This window comes from Cavia porcellus, unplaced genomic scaffold, assembly GCF_034190915.1.
Source record: "Cavia porcellus strain 051 isolate PalLab524CR breed Dunkin Hartley unplaced genomic scaffold, mCavPor4.1 scaffold_15, whole genome shotgun sequence".
Lineage (NCBI taxonomy): Eukaryota > Metazoa > Chordata > Mammalia > Rodentia > Caviidae > Cavia > Cavia porcellus.
Genome location: NW_026947498.1, coordinates 47,156,137 through 47,172,807, shown reverse-complemented (window position 1 = coordinate 47,172,807; position 16,671 = coordinate 47,156,137). Strand labels below are relative to the sequence as shown.

Below are 16,671 nucleotides of genomic sequence, written 5' to 3'. Positions count from 1 at the left end.
CAATCACTTTTATCTTTATATCCCCATTATGAGTATTTCTTGCATGAGGTTATTGAATAAGTGACTGACTGAATGAATGAATGAACTGATAGCCATGCTCACAGCCCTGTTTAAGCCTAAGAAGCACTCACTGGTACCAACAGTTCAAAGGGTTTTAAAAGGTCTAGGCAGCAATCTTGTGCTATCCCATGTACCAGTCTTCCAGGTGTGGGCTTGCCATAATGAACAAGCAATATCACCAGAACACACAACAACACCTACAACCATTTCATAAGAAGCAACTTTGTAAGATAAGCAGAAGATATATCAAAGTTTTCAGGGCAAGAATATGTGGGAGTCAGGTGAAATATTAGAATGTAGTAAGACAGAAAGAAGCAATGCTAATATTATAGTATGGCAACAGAGTCAAGCAACTTGGTCTAACCTAAAAGGAAAAGGGCACAAATAGTGATGATATCTTTTGCCCTTTCCCTCAGAAGTACAGAGAGAGGCAGACCAAGAAGTAGGTACAACCACAGGAACTTAGTTCACCCTAACTCACCACATCTTGGGCCAAATGTTTATCCTCTGAGATCACCTTGAAAAATGCTTACAAATGAGACACTTTATTGTATCTTGAGACTGTAGTCTGTGCTACATCTTGGGCCAGAACTTCTAGCCTTTGCTGGAGAATACTTCTATGCCTCCAATTGGCAGAGGTGTGCCAGAGGAAAACACAATATCTCTGCACCCCATAAACAACCACAGAAAACTAGGGATGACAAGAACAGTGGTAGACATACCTCACTAATCACTGCTCTAAATGAAGTCTCTTACATGCATAAGTAATAGTATGGATATATATTCTGTGACAAAAAGATATTTGGGAATCACTGAGTTGGACTACAAGGGATGATTAGGGCATGAGAGAGTTAGAACTTCTTTTTTTAAATTTTTTTTTGTCTTTTTCCTTTTTATTGGTACCGGGGATCGAACTCACAACTGCCTTCTTGCAAGGCAGGTGCTTATGCCACTGAGCTAAATTCCCAGCCCCAAGAGTTAGAACTTCTAAGAATGATCTCAAACCAAGACAAAGGTACTCAGCATTCTCCTGTTGGTAATAGGATAGGATCAAAGCAACAAGCATAAATCTGCATGCTGAAGTGAGCTGCCCCAGGAGACCTCCAGAATTCAGCAGAAGAGCTACAGATGCCTGGTAAAATCCAGAGCGTTTCGATAATAACATAGGAAGAGCAACAGAATATCTAGCACCTAACACCTAGCACCATGGTCTGGTGGAGGAAAATTCTCCTGTGCTTTAGGGTATGAGAGAGAGAGAAAGAGAGAGAGCGAGAGAGAGAGAGAGAGAGAGAGAGAGAGAGAGAGAGAGAGAGTTTCACAGTTAAAAGACCCAGGATCTACATAGCAGACTGCTTTTAGAAAAAGCATTTATACTCTCAAAATGCTAATGCTGAGACTATCTTGAGAAGGGTCTTATTGAATATGTTTATACTCCTCAGAGGGTCAAAAATCCATCTTTAGAATACTGCAAACATTCCACTGCACTGTCTTAGTAGGTGGCTGCCTTATGAGATAGTCTTGGCCAGATGGTGATTCCTCTGAGATTTCTATATACTGTGGGGAATACACATTGTAAAACACTGGGAGTGAAAATATAAAAGTGACAGATTAGAGAATCACTGAGATGAAAGTCATGACCAGAGGGGCTGGGGTTTAGCTCAGCGGCATAAGCACCTGCCTTGCAAGCAGGCGGTCGTGAGTTCGATCCCCGGTACCGATAAAAATGAAAAAGACAAAAAAAAAAAAAAAAAGAAAGTCATGACCAGTTGCCAGTGTTCTAGCAAGGTGCTGGGACTGACAATGCCAGAACCAAGGCACAGGCTATGCCATCCCCACTCAAGCACTGCAATTAGGAGTTCCATTGCTTCCATCTCCATCCTCAGAGATGGCTAGGGAACATTTTGTGGCTGCATCTTTTGCATTATCCTTGTGGTGCATAACCAAAATTTTCCTGAGAGAATCTAAGGCCTCCATGGACCACATTCCACACTAGCTCATCCCAGCCTATAATTAAATTGATAGAAATTTTAATTAACTTAAGTCACTACTTACTCCTGATCAAAACCTGGTAAGTACCACAACTGAAAGAATGGGAAGGCATGAACAAAGTTTTCCAGTACCCCTGCAAAACTGTCTTTGGAAATTAATGGAGAATCAAGATGCTTCCAAGACAAAGAGGAACTGGGGGAATTCGTGACCACCAATCCAACTCTACAGAGAATACTGCAGGGCATTCTAGAGAGAGAGAAAAGGACCAGGATTTCAGGAACAGTGATGGAGAGGCCTTAATGAATGGAGCAGAAAGTGAAATGAAGGGAAGCAGACAACTAATGGCAGAAAAATAACACAACAGAAATGAAGCAGAGAAGATTGGCTATAATTTCTAATATAGATGGCCTTGGTACACTATTAAAAAAGAGAAACACAGGCAAAGTAGAGCAGGAGGTAGGGTCCACCAAGATGTTCTTTATAGGAAATATAATTAACCTGAAAAAAGGTTTATGGACTGAAAATCAAATATCAGAAAACAATACTCTAGGTGACAGGGAACCAGAGAGTAATAGGCGCAACTGACCAGCACCTGAAGATATGTGGGAAAGACAGGCTTTAGTAGGTAAAGGAACACAACTTGAGATCAAGTCCAGGAGGGAGAAGGTTCAGACCCTCTTAGGTAAATAGCAGGATGCCCCATCCCAGTCTAAAGACTGAGGGAGTTGGTGAAGACCTCAAAATGCACAGTGCACCCAGGGAGAGCAAAGGGGAGGAACAGTCTTAAAATAGAAGACAGAGGATATTGTTGATAATGTATCAGGTTTTAAAACCCATATCACTCAAACCACCCTGTTTAGATAGATTATATTCTGTTCTAATCTACTTGCACTAGATCTGAAGGCACAGACAGCTGTCCCCAAAATAGCAGGATATAGTACAGTAACCATACTTAATTCCCTATTAACTTAATCTGAAGCCCTGTATAACTTAAACTGTTTTACCATGACTGATCTTAGTTGAATCTGGTTTGTTAAATTGTTGTTTGGTACCGATGGATTCTATTCAAAACTGTTATGATAGGTAGTATCAAATCTGAGAGAATAGGCAGCTACACTGAAGATGACAAGATTCACTACAATACCCATTCTCATTTGATTATTACCTGCTTTTGAAGTTTTACACTATCTACAGTGTTCTGTTTCTATTGATATTGTTATGTACTGCTATATTCAATTATACTAAGCCTGATAATATAGACAATTCTATTGAAGATAACACGAGACAACACAGTAAAAGCATTGTGGATCACCTTATATGGTGGTTTTATATGACTTTTTCATTTCATGTTTTATAGGAAGTTGTTTTGTTTTGCCTTGCTATGCTTTATCATTCCCTCTAATACAGAAAGGATAAAATACATGTAGAGACTCATGCATGTGTAGAACTTATAAACAGTTTATGAGAACTGATCATATAACACATGATGAAATGAACAACTACTTTGAAGAAAAAGAGACACTACAGTACCCAGTGCTGATCCCATAGTGCCATGATGTGAAAACAAGCAATACTATTATTCTTTGTTCAGAGTGATTTTAGCCTGCTTTGATTTCTTTAATCTTAGCATAAATGAAGATATGAATAACTGCATGTATGTGTAAGTGTATAGGATTGCTAACCATATTACTAACTTTTTGTTAGACAGTTGAACAGAACTGTTTGCAGTCTCACTGTTTGAATCCCCACTTTATAGCCTTCACTTTTATAACTTGGACAACTATTTGTAAGAGGACAATATGTGGATTCTTACTGTTTATTTTTTCTTTGAAAGTATGTATTATTTCTACCCTTTTTCTGTTTTGTTTGGTCTTTCTTTAAATAAATTTTTTTTAAAAGTTTGCCAGTACTCTGCCTAAGAAGCCCCTGAAGCTAGCTGTGTTCAACATTGGTGGTGATCATCCACTCTCAATCATTCATCAGAGGACCTTGGTTGGGAAGACTTTTTTTTCACTTTTTTTTCTTTTCACTTACTGCTGTTAATGTTATTGATTTTTTATTCAATGCTGGGAATCAAGCTAAAGGCCTTGTGAACACTAACAGTGCTATGGTTTAAAACATCCTTATGTGCTCAAAGGTGAGGCTGGCAAAAGGCAATTAGACCTTGAGGCATTTGGATTAATCTGTGGATTAGTTGACAGCTTAATGTGCCACTAAGAGATAGGGCCAGTTTGAAACAGGTGATTTGTTTGGAATATGGCCTAAAGGGTGTTTATTCATCCCAGGTCATTCCTTCTCTCTCTGATTCTGGCTACCATGACTAAGAAACTTTCTGTTGCTATCACTTTTCACTCTGCTGTTTCGTCCTTACAGTCAGACAATCATGCATGGAAATCCCTAAAACTGTGAGCCAGAATAAATGTTTCCTCTTTTAAAGTGTGTATGTCAGGTATTTGAATTCAGTGATGAAAATCTGTCTAATACAGGTAAGTCTCCTGCCATGGAGCTACATTCCTGGCTGAGAAGAGCTGCACCTAGCTCTAGCCTCAACACTCTCACAGTAGAACCCTGGCATACACTTCAATTTAAAGGATAGGGGAATAGAAGCTCCTCACTACTGACCTGAACGCAGGTGGCCCTGGCTCAGGAGGGGTCTGAGGGTCTCTTGTTTCATGGCAGAAGCCATCACAATAACAATAGGTCGTAATTATACAATTCTTTGAGTTATGGCATTTACAAGGGTTTTCTATATCACATTTACTTGCCCCTCGTCAGATAGTACATTGCTGATAAGACTATATGTGAGTGCTTCAGGGCAGAGCTGTGGTTCTAGCCCCTATGTCTCCCTGAAAAACAACTAGATCTGTACCAGTGTCTAGACAGAGGACACAGCTTCAGGTCCTTAACTATGACTGGAGCAACAAGCCTCAAAATTGCTTTCAGGTAACAGAATCTATCTCAAAAATGCCATGAAAACTCTCACCAATTCATATGGACTATTACTCCCACTGTAGAAGTAACCATAAAGGGTATACCTGACATATTCTGCTCTCTAATCATATTTGCCTGGCTTACTGCAGCATCCCCACTATTGCAAAATCTACAAAGATGATAAGTCTTTCCAATTCAGACATGATACACATTGTGTTCAAACTCACTATTCACACACAAAGAAACCACAAGATATTATACTATGGTAAGTTGGAAATAAACTCAACATTACACATAAACCAATACCCCAAAAAACACTGTCAGGAGAAAGTTTCTAACTAAAAAGACCACTACATAAGAGCAGAAGATATTATATTTCAACATATGTATAGATCTCAATGTAGAAACATACAAAGTATGAAAAACAAGTTTATATATTTCCAAAGTTCATAATTCTCAGTTACAAATTCTAAAGATGTTGCATATATTAAATGCTATATAAAGAATTCAAAGGAATTATCACAAAAAACTCAATGAAATCCAAGAAAAACATGAAAATAGATGAATAAAGTACAGAAGACAATGCAGGATAATACTTGAGAAATTCAGTGAAGAAACAGATTTTGAAAAAAAAAAAAAACAAATAGAACCTTGAAAATAAAAACTTCAATAAATCAGACAGAAAAAAAATTCAGTTGAATGCTCAAGAACAGACTAGGTCAAGTAGAAGAAAAAATAGCAGTGGAGCTTGAAGATAGGTTTCTTGAAATATTACATTCAGAAAAAAAGAGGCACCTTCAAGATCTCTGGAATTCCATTAAAAGATGAAACACTGGTTTTGGAGGAGCTAAAGATGGTGGATTGATAAGCGGCAGAATACAGAGGCTCCCTGAGACAAACCACTCAGATGCTAGAATAAAACATTGTGGAGAGGTCTGGACAGAGGGAGATGGATCCTCTCGACCCAGGAAGAAACTAAAGGGAAAAGAGCTGGTCAGACATGCAGTCCTGGGGCTATCATTGGAGCAGCTAAGATTAACGGCCATGATGCTCTCCCCAGAGAGCCCGAACTCATGCCACAATGACTCACTGGAGCCACCTTAACTACACCAGTGCGACCCGCGAGATCCACAGTTGTGCTGAAGTCAGAGGTCAGTGAGCCCAAAGGAGAATGGAGCCAGCAAGGAGCCTGCATTGACTCACGATGAGTGCTGGGAATAAGACCCTCCCACAGGAAAGGGGTGACCAGCTGGAAGACATGTTGGAATTGGGCAGGATGGGCAGGAACAAGGAACAGCAGTGACTTCAGTCAGTTGTTCCCTTCCCAGACCAGATTGGCGGGATCTGCTTGGCTTGGGTCACAGCCCCAGCTGGGACCCAAAAAGTCATCCCAAACTAATTCCATATGTGTGGCACACACTAATGCAATGAAGGCTCCTACAGATTGACTGACCTGGAGGGGAGAGGCCAACATATGACATCCCTGTTTGCACCTCAATGACCGACAGCAAATGGAGAGGGCAGAAGTCCCTAGCCAGCATGCTTCAGAAGAACCATAACCAAAAAAGAGAGGTGCTGGGGCCTTCTCTGTACACCTTTATAGAAGAAACCAAAAGCATGACAAGAGAAAGAAATAAGAAAAAGTCCCCAGCCCCTAGCCCTGAGAACACTGATCCAGGAGAGGTAAATAAAAAAGAGATTGAGGGCAGCAAACATGCAATATCAGACACAGCATCAGTGGACACATTGTCTTCGGGACCTCATAGATGAGCTCCAAAGTGAAATATTTAATCAAGTAAAGCAAGATATAAATAGATTAATAAAAGAAATGCTAAGCACCTCTCAAGAAGACACAGATGAAAAAATGGAAGAACACAAAAAAGGAGATAAACATTCAATGAGGAATGTAAAGTAAACCTAGAATACATGAAGCAGATTCAAAGAGATTACCAGGAAATTAAAAACCCCATTATAAGTTGGCTAAACCATTTGAAAGAAACTAAGGATATACTATCAAAACTTGAAAACAGGTTTGCAATGTGTGATCATGAAAGGAAAAACTCTTAAAAACAACAAGGAAACAGACAGTAATAATACAAAGGCTATCATGAAAGGAAAGATCTCTTAAAAACAAGGAAACAGTAATAATACAAAGGCTAGAAGATGACAAGAGGATCTATAACTTAAGAATAAAGAATATGAATGAAGAAGCAAGGGTAAAAACAAAGGAAATACAAAAGCTATTCACAGTAATAATTAAGGAAAACTTCTCAAGCATATAAAAAGGAAATGATATTCAGATGTATGAGGCATACAGAACTCCAGCCACCTACAACCAAAACATAGCTATACCCAGGCATGTAATAATGAAGATCCCAGAAATTCAATATAAGAACAGAATATTAAAAGCCATCATAGAAAAGAAACAGATCACCTATAAAGGAAAGCCCATCAAAATCACAGCAGACTTCTCAACATAAACCATCAAGTCAAGAAGAGCCTGAAGTGAAATATTCCAAGCCCTGAAAGTAAATAACCTACAACCCAGATTGATGTACCCTGAAAAACTCTCTTTAGAAATTAATGGAGAAGCAAGATGTTTCCAAGACAAAGAGGAACTGGGGGAATTCATGACCACCAATCCAACCTTACAGAGAATACTGAAGGACATTCTAGAGAGAGAAAAAAAGTATCAGGAACACTGGTAGAGAGGCCTCAATGAATGGAGCAGAAAGTGGAATGAAGAAGAAAAGCAGATAATGAATGGCAGAAAATAGCATAGCAGAAAAGAGGCAGGAAGGTTGGCTATAATCTCTAATATAGATGGCCTTGATACACTGAAAAAAAAAAGAAACACAGGTAGAGTAGATCAGGAGGTAGAGTCCACCAAGATACTCTTTATAAGAAATATAATTAACCTGAAAAAGGGTTTATGGACTGAAAATCAAATATCAGAAAACAATGCTCCATGTGACATGGAACCAGAGAGTAATAGGGGCAACTGACCAGCACCTGCAGATAAGTTGGAAAGACAGGCTGTAGTAGGTAAAGGAATACAACTTGAGATCAAGTCCAGGACGGAGAAGGTTCAGACTTACTTGGGTAAATAGCAAGATGGCACCCCAATCTAAAAACTGAGGGAGTTGGTGGGACCCAAAATGCACAGTGGACCCTGTGGGAGTGAAAGGGGAGGAACAGCCTTAAAATAGAAGAGCATATTTTAATAGTGTATCAGGATTTAAAATCCAAATTGCTCATACCACTCTCTTTAGATAGATTATATTCTGTTCTAGCCTGTCTACTTGCACTAGATTTGAAGGCACAGATAGCTATCCCCAAAATAGCAGAATATAGTATGGTAATCATCCTATCAATTTAATCTGAAGTTTGTATAAACTACACTATTCTACCATGACTGATCTTAGTTGAATCTGATTTGTTAGATTGCTATTTGGTGTCAACAGATTTTATTCAAAACTGTTATGATTGATAGTATCAAGTGTGAGAGTATAGGCAACTACACTAAAGATGATAAAATTCACTATGATACCCATTCTGGTTTGATTATTACTTGCTTTTGAAGTTTTACACTATCTACAATGTTTTGTTTTTATTAATATTGTTATGTACTGTTATATTCAATTATACTAAGCCTGATGATATACACAATTCTATTGAAGATAACAAGAGACAACACAGTAAGCACTGCAGATCACCTTGTACTGTGGTTTTATATGACTTTTTCATTTCATGTTTTTAGAGGAATATGTTCTGTGTTCTCTTGCTTTGTTTTGTTTCTCCCTCTAATATATAAAGGATAAAATACATGTAGAGACTCATGCATGCATAGAACCTATAAACAGTTTGTGAGAACTGATCATATAACGCATGATGAAATGAACAACTACTTTAAAGAAAAAGAGGCACTATACTACCCAGTGCTGATCCCATAGCATCATGATGTGAAATCCAGTAATACTATTATTCTTTGTTCAGGGTGATTTTAGTTTGTTTTGTTTTCTTTAATCTTAATATACATGAAGGTATGAACAACTAGTTTGAAGAGAATCAGAGACACAATGACAACCATTGTTGACTTCCCTTTTGTCTGATCTTGAAAACCTAAAATGCCTTCCTCATCTTGTTCAGATCAGTTCTATACTATGTTGTTTCATGTGAATTCTCTGTATGTGAAGATATGGTCAACTATTTGGAAAAAAACAGGCAGTATGAATGATAGTGAAGATCTCTGATTGTCTTGCTTTGAAATTGATGCCTCTTACATTGCTTTCTTATGTTCTGTTTTGTTTTGTTCTGTCCTGTTCTGTTAAATTTTACCCTCTTTAAGATAAAATTTGAAAAAAAAGATGCAACTGGCATAATCAGCATACCCCAAGTAGAACTAAGGTTGGAGGAAAATCTATTCAATGACATAACAGAAGAAATTCCTGAAATCTTGGAAGAGATGTGAATATTCAGGTACCTGAAATTCAGGTACAAGAAACTCTTAGAAACCCAAATAGACAAGTCTTCAAAAAGAACCTCTTTATAACATTATAGTCAAAATGCCAATATATATGGCAAATAAAATATTAGTCTTCAAGAAAAGGTGACAAACCAATCAAAACTTCCATGTAATCCAATTGAAAATGATCAAATGATCTAATTAGAAAAAAATGCAAATAACTAAATATATGAAAATGGTTAATATCATTAGTTATGAAAATGCAAATCAAAACAATAATGAGAATATATTTCTCTGTGCTTAGAATTATTAATATAAAAATTAATAAATTAAAAATAAATATCAAAATCTAACAAGTAATGGTGAGGAGGTTAGAAGGAGAAAAGAGGAAGAGGAAGAGGCAGTTGAACATACACTCCTAGATGTCAGAAATATTCTTTGCAGGCATAGTAAATGAGCCTACAGCTGTGCCTTGGTACAGAAAAAGGTCATCGGTTGAATGTGCCAAGGAAGCTCTCACCAACTTTACCAGATGCACATGCCACACAGCTCCGGCTGCCATTGGTCCTTTCTTATAGCCAGCTAGGCAGGAAGACAACAAGTTCAGCTGGCACAAAGATGACATAATGTGAACATCCTCAAGCTGTGTATACATGCTGAAGATGCCTTGGCACTGCCAGTGTGCTAGTGAAGGACGTGCTATCTCTTAAGATCCAAATAGGCCCAACTAAGGTTGCAGAGAGGAAATTAAAGCAAGTCCTGATTATGTCCTTCCTTGGCAGAGACACAGGTATGTCTTGGGCCCATCAATCTGTATCACAAGTGAGGAGCTCAGCAGATGATGGAAGGAAGTTAAATTCTACTAAGTCACAAATTAAAAAGACCTCCACAGAACTGCACTCACCCAAATTTACTCAGGCTTCAAAAGGATTTCTGTTTTTTGAAATGTTTTGAAAATGACCTCCAAATAGGTATCTTCCTTTATGAACTTAAAAATTTCTTACTCATCTGCACTGGGACAAGGAAGAGCAGGTTGCTTCTTTGAGTTGACTGATTCTCATACAGCAAATGTTGCTTCCAGGTCCCACCTTGTAGTGACACCATTACATCTCTGATTTATTAATGTCCCCATGATGCTCACCTCCTGGATAAAGACAAGGACATTAAGAAGATTCTACTGGTAATGAGATATTCTGCTCCCACTCTTTGAGATGGCAAATGGCAGTAGCAGAGACTGCTTCTCCAAAACAATAAAATTAGGCTGGCTTTTAAGAAGCAAGGAAAAGACAAAAGCAGAGGTCCAGCTTCAGAAAGAATCACATGAAGCCACAGTCACAAGTATTTGTCAAAGGATGTAGAATGGGACCAGAATGGCTATGTAAAAGAGACTATAGGTGGATACCCAATGTAAAACACATAGATAACACAGCAGAAGGTATCCCTTTCCAGCTCCAGCAAAGAGGGAACCCCAATAATTTAGCCTTTATGTATTATCTATTAGCATCAAAACAGACCCCTAAAGGAAAATCTAGAACAATATTCTGTGTTCCTGTCATTGTTTTCATAAGCCAAATTGGTGAGACCTCTGTGAATAGACAAGAGGTAAGAGAAGGAAGCAACAGGCATGCTACTTGCTAAGAACGAGAGGAGACTGTCTGCAGATGTGTTCAGACCAAGGCAAGGAAGTGTTCTTGCTGCTCCAAAAAATCCTGGGTGGGTCTAAACCAGCTGATCCATCTACTGGGCTCAGCCTAGGCAGGACTTCTTTTAAAATACCTACAAATTTCCAGAATCATTTTTTAAAGATACAGTAGGTCAGCCCCTGCTACAACCAAAACTAAATAGGTGGGAAGACACTTATAACTATAAAAGTCAAGAGTGGTTGCCCCAGGCTGTTTGCAAAAATTATCTCAACATTTTTACTACTTGATAAAGCTATTACTTTACTAATTTTACCAGCCTTGGAACTGAAGTTCAATTGCGTTTCTTGAACAATGTCTCACACACACACACACACACACACACACACACACACACACACACACAACCATTGCTATGTAAGTCAAGAGAATTTAGTAAGGAAACGCATCTTCCACTGCACTTTTACCTTTGTTCAAGTCTTGCACTGGTCATGAATACTGAAGAAGTGCTACTGAGGAATTAAACTTAGAAGCTGTTGCTTACTGCTCAAGAAAATTCTATGTCACCAACATCAACCATGCAACAGCCCAGAAAAAAATCTCTTTTCTTCTTCCCATTAACATGTTTCTCCCTAGGAATTGGACACAGTGCCAGTGGCCTCCACCTCCAACCAAACTAAAGAATCTGTGCCCATAGCATCTTAGATATCACATTCTGACTGTAACACCACTGGTCAAACTTTCAGCTTATTAGAAGATATGGTCCTGTAGAGTCAAGAAAGCACTACTGAGTCACTGTTAGCTGGTGTTTCTCTAATAACCATGAGGTAACCATACTCATTTCCATTCTCAGCAATTCTACCTCCTGATTAATTATTTCTGTGAAATTATTCAACCAGCCAAATTAGGTATCCACGGTTTATGCATGGAAATGCAAGGCTCTATGAGATCAGACCCACTCACAACTCGGTTTCTCTCACTGGGACAACCAACCAAAACTCACAATTCACATTAATTCCCATCCACACAAATAAATAAATACTCTAGGTTGCACCTGAACTGTGTATATGAAGAATAAGAAAATATCTCAATGAATAACCATAGAATTGTTCCTGGTTTCAGCATTTGAACCTACCAGTCAATAAAACTATTTCTTTTTTTATTTTTTATTTTTGTATTAAAAAAAGATTAAGATAAAAGAGGATATAACAAAAAAGGTCAGAACAGAACAATTTAAGCAACATAGTGTTTCACCACAAGACAATCCTACATAACAGTAGTTACCATAGTGTCTCTTTCCTTGAAATATTTGAGTATACCTTCATATACTCAAATATTTCAAGGAAAGAGATAGTATCGTATATGAAAGTATACTCAAATATTTCAAGGAAAGACAGTGTAAAAAGACAGTGTAAAACCATTCAAGAGAATGAAAATATTACAAGGTGTTCAGAACCAACTAACAGAAAACGAACAAAGGTTGCTATAATATCTTCTTGTCTATAATTTTTTTTTGGTACTGAGGATTGAACTCCCCCCACTCTTTTAATTACTATTGATTTATAAATCAATACCAATCATTTTAGAAGAAGAGACCTCTGAAAACTTTTTATTAAAAAATATTAAACATTAAATCAATTAGGACCATAGAATGAGCAGCATGTTCATTACCTGCTCATCTGAACACATAAACATGGAGGAAGGTAAAAAAAGGAGACCTTGTTTCATTATACTTAAGAGATCTGAAAACCTACAGGCTATAGGAAATACACAATTTGTGGAGCCAAGAGCAAAGTGACCCTTCAAGTAACTTCTTACAAAGTTTTTGAGAAGATTGGATTGATTGATTTTTCTGCTTATTAACTAACATTGGCTTCCATGCTGTTCAGGGGCTCAGTGACTCTAGCCATCACCTTCACCTCAAAATCTACTTAATCTCATAAATTCAATAGTTCTTCTGATAAATTAATTTTTAAAACATTATTGATGATAAAGTATGAGTTAGAAATGGAAATAAACCTAAAATGAAGACTACTATGGAGGCTCATTTAAACCAGAGAATTTCCTAAACTGATCCTACATATGAACTGTTTCCTCTAATCATCAACAACGTAGTGTTTTCTATAAGACACTCAGCTAACAAAAAGTAACCTACTCATCATTTTCCAACTGGACTTTGAACCTAAAAAAAATATATTCATCCTTCTTGTTTTCTCATTTGGACAATATTGGGGATTGAATCCAGAAAACTGACTCTGAATTACATCCCTACCTCAATAGGTCTCAATAAGCTGCAAGTTTCTCAGGCTGAACTTGAACTTGTGATCCTCTTTTTAACCTACTAGAGTATGGGAAGTACAAGCATGCTTATTCTTGTTTTTCACTAACCATGGACTCAGAATTATCCTCCATAAAGTGCTTCCCAACTCACATCCACTGTATTACAGAATACCAGTTTATATCCCCAAATGTCCCTTGGACAATTGAGGATAAATATAAAAAGGTGAACTTCAGTTTGAAGACTGAAGACAGTGCAAGACAAGTAATTTGTAAATGTCATTTGTTAATGGTGGAAAAGTGATGATGGGCAAAGTAATGTAGGAAAGATAAGACCCTTAGAGATAAAACCCTTCAAGCCTATGTTATGTCCTGAAAATCTATTTTTTCCATGTCTTACTAGGTTCTTCATTAATGATATTTCATCTCCAAATCTAGGGATACACCTCATGATTTAGCACCATGAGTGATTGATAAAGCACACACAGAAAGGAAAATTCAGCACCTTAAGTGTGCTTAGTGGGAGAATCACTTCTGCTCCGCATAAAATGTAAGACTATTCTCCCCAAGGCCAGGAGTGCTCCCATCTTTTGTTTTACCACAGACTCATTTCTTATGAGAGTTAGGATATCTCAAAATCAAAATATTTCAACAATTATCTTTTTCTACTCCTAACTTTTAAGAACTACTTTTAAAAATCTCTAGATGCTCTCTCTAAATTTCAAGTAAACTGAAGAAGGATCACTAAGTGGTTTGCAAATTCTACTTCCAAATGAAGAATAAGATCTACAGAAACAGATGGTGTACGTCTGTGTGGAGATAACCCATCAGAGACTCTTCAGAATTTTGAGTCAGTGAGGAACCTGAAAGACTTGCAGGTAGATGAGCAAACCCAGGCTTAGGGAAAAACAGTGTGAATTCAAAATGGGGAATAGACGTAAAAGTAAGGCTGAAGCAAGGTAAAATGCTCTTGAGGCTATTGATTTAGTCTTCCATAGTTTCACATTGTAAAGCAAAGTTTCTTCTTACGAGAACCAATCAGGACATAACCACTTATTAGGAACAGTGTCATTTAATGACTCCACTCACACTTACTCACTACACCACAAAACATAAATAAATAAATATGAAGCCAACTGGAAAACTAGAAATACCTGTCACAGGTAATACAACTAGGCTATATCAATTTTCAGTACATTTCTCTCCAGAAAGTAAAATCTTGCCCTTGGTATACACACACACACACACACACACACACACACACACACACACACAGACAGACAGACAGACAGACAGACAGACAGATAGATAGATAGATATAAAAGCTGATGTTTTTCAACAACCAAGTATAGAGGGCAGATTTTGGTTCATCAGATAAAGCAGAGTATTCCCACTTTAACGTTTTAGTTCAAGAAAGACATAGAACATTGTATCTATGTCTTTCTCACTAGAAAACAGAAGAATAGAACTTCCTCCAGTCCTTGGTGACTTGAAAGAAAATAGTGATAAACATACTCCACATAATAGTACAATTCTTGTTGTCATTATTAAATGATGTGAGTGAATCTTTACTACCATGAAGATGATCATTATGACCATAAGCATATTGAGTAATATGCACCATATATCTCAGTTCTAATTACCCAATCCACAGTGGTCAGCCTTGGGAAAGGAAATAAAATGGCCCAAAGACCACTGGTGAAAAACCTCCTATCTAGATAACAAGTGATTGAAGTATTTCTCCTTTAATGGACAAACTGAACTGCAGTTTCCTGAAGACTGGTCATTTATTCCTAATCTCATCTCCTAAAGAACATAAAATTTCAATTAAAATAAGATAGTGTTGTCTCATCATCATCTTCAAATAAGAGACTGACTATAAATTTTCTGGGTGAAACATTTTAAGAAATAGATAGTTTTCCAGTAGCTAAGAGATTAGCAAGTTATATAAAGAAAAGCCACATATCTGCACAGACTGGGGAATAATATCAAGGTACTTGTAACCTGCCAATCTGAAGAACATGTCTGCTCTAACAGCAAAATGTCTAGGTAAAGACACCAGAAAATGAAGCATCAGGCCCTCAAAACAGATCAGAGATGCAGGCATTGTAACCAAATTAAAACCTTTCTATGTTTCAAAGGGAGAATAGACAGCCAGGTTCAAAGTATAGGGTCCAATTAAGAGCCTCCAGAACAGTCAGTTCCCGGGAGATTCCCACATTCCTCTCTGACCAGGCTCTAACCTCTGGTACTAAACAGGCTTTGATGCTTAGCCTCAGCCACCATCCTACTGGCTCATTTCACTTTCTGGTCCTTATTTGGTTTAAAGGCTTTTGATTCTGGATCTGGGATTAGACAATCCCCTTCAATTTGTCAGATCTTACCTCTCTGGTTTGTTCCTTCATGCCTAGTAAGATATTTGATTTTGAGTCATCCTTTATCTTGAGAAAATTAATCCTACTTCACACACATACTTTTATTAGGCTACATGATAAACTTGGCCACTATCTTAGTATAATCCAATGAGGAAGTATAAAATACTAGAAAGCACACTTAAAATAGTAGATATAAAAATAAGAATTGCTATCTCAGCAGCCAAATTAAATTATCAACATAGATCACAATTTGTCACCACAAAATGTTACACTGAAGACACAAGTGGTGAATTTTCTCATAGTATAAAAATGTGCCTGAAAAGCACATCTCTAGGGTATCGTGATTAATGTAGTTCTAATGTAAACAAAATTGCTTCAAGGTACCAAATATTGTGAATCATTGTTTGCTGTGCACTAGATTTCTAAAAATTCTTATAAAAATTTATAAGCTGTTTACTAGGATGAGGTTGAGTTAGAAACAGTTTGATCTTTTAAGAAGTTGCATTTATTTGAGTTGTAAGGCACATTTGAGGTAGCTTTAGTCTAGCGCTAATTATTCCCCACTACCAAGGCAAAACCTTCCTGATCAGACCCCTTCCTGCGAGCCAGTGGGGATTGTGTATCTGAGGAAGAGAATCAAAAAGAAGTCAACTCCTTCCTGTGAGCCAGCCATGATCATAGCTCAGCCAACCTCTTCCTGTGAGCCAGCCATAGTCATGGCTCAGCCAACCTCTTCCTGTGAGCCAGTAGCGACCACACATCCCAAAAGAGAACCAAGAAGAAGCCAACCCTTTCTGTGAGCCAGAAGTGGTCACCTCTTCCTGTGAGCAAGCAAGCTCACAGGCTGGAAGACAAGAAGTGCCCAGCCCCACCCTCGAAACCCTCCCACCCCATAAGCACCTGGCTGATTCAGAGAAACACAGGCTGAGATGAT

At 37.8% G+C, this 16,671-nt stretch overlaps 1 protein-coding gene across 3 annotated transcripts in view; it reads right to left on the bottom strand.

Annotated features, from left to right (window-relative positions):
- Nucleotides 1-16,671, bottom strand: part of Tmem45a (transmembrane protein 45A) — an 87,590-nt gene that overhangs the window by 51,377 nt on the left and 19,542 nt on the right. The window contains exon 2 of one of the 3 annotated variants that reach the window (XM_063224836.1): nucleotides 10,450-10,589. The exons of 1 other annotated variant lie outside the window; for it this stretch is intronic. The gene's annotated coding sequence lies outside the window, so the exon portion shown is untranslated. Of the gene's footprint in view, nucleotides 1-10,349; nucleotides 10,367-10,449; nucleotides 10,590-16,671 lie in introns of those variants that run through there. One more of the 3 variants, XM_063224837.1, reaches the window with a different exon arrangement.